Genomic DNA, 1,267 nt, shown 5'->3' on the forward strand with positions numbered 1-1,267 from the left:
GCGTCGCCCACAGGTTCGCCTTCGTCTTCTCCGCGTTGTGCACCAGCGTGCACTTCACGCCGAGCCCCTCCAGGTACGCTTTGCAGTAGAGGATGAGGTCGAGGTTCGAATTGCAGCTCGTCGTGGCGAAGGCGACAAGCTTCGAAGGCGTTGAACTTCCTAAACTATCGTCTAGTAACCATTACTTATAATTCAGAAAGCAACTAACAGAGACAAAAACAAGATCATTTACTAAGGATTTATTAAATCTTTAGTGCTAAACCAAAGCAGATAGAGGGCATGCAGCTTTTCTAGCGCCAGACCCCCATATGAGAGTCCTCGTGACCACGAGTCCGCGGAGTTTGATTTTGTTAAATGGAAGGATAACATGGAAGAAGGCTGCTCTTTGAACGGGACATGTACATGTTTTCCACATTGCAATCGAAAGAAGAGAACCGTGAGAAAAAGGCACCACCATTATTGAGATTGCCTATACTTCTATTAGTCAGGACTCTGTCATGAGCTTCTACAAACCAGGTCACGGTGGATTAGTTGAAAAATTTCACATTTCAAAGTTGTCCAGCCCCCATATCCCGTCACGAGGCGGCGAGGTTAATATGGGCGCGTGAGCTAACAACAAATGATAAAGGAATTGATTTTTTTTATGCTTTTCATCCGCGATTTTTAAAGGACATAAAAATGGTGAATCAAAAAAAGAAAATGGCAAATGACATTGAGTCAAGAACCGTTAGGCTCCCTCTTTAAGCACACTTCCGTGCAGAAGAAACTATGGAAACAAAACTTAAACATAATGAGAAAAATGACCCAAAGCAGCAAGCTGTGTCTTCCTCTTACCGGGTCTAATTCCGGAGTCGAGCTTTCCTTTCATGTAAAACAGGGGCACAAATTCAAAGCAGAAACCCTTGTTTGTTTGTACCGTGTACGATTTTTTGTGGCTCTTCCATCATTGTCACGTCCAGTACCCTCCGAGCAAAAAAAAAAAGCATGAGCCGAATTCTCAGTAAAGTTCTCAGCAGAGAAACACCTGTAGTCCAAAGCACCGCACTAGCACCACGGCAACCAACAGTGAATCTTAACTAAACGTGACAGATGATAAACAGCGGAAGACGAGCGATGCCAAGCCCAAATGTACGCAGGCATACAATAGATACAACGTTTAAGCACAAAGGCAACCATGTAGACTAAGAGCCAAGCCATACCACTAGCATACAGACAAGTTCCTTTTTTTCTGTTTCAATAATCTATCGCAAGCCTCGCCGTTGACGCT

This window comes from Trypanosoma grayi, assembly GCF_000691245.1.
Source record: "Trypanosoma grayi strain ANR4 Tgr_894_V1, whole genome shotgun sequence".
Taxonomy (NCBI): Eukaryota; Euglenozoa; class Kinetoplastea; order Trypanosomatida; family Trypanosomatidae; genus Trypanosoma; species Trypanosoma grayi.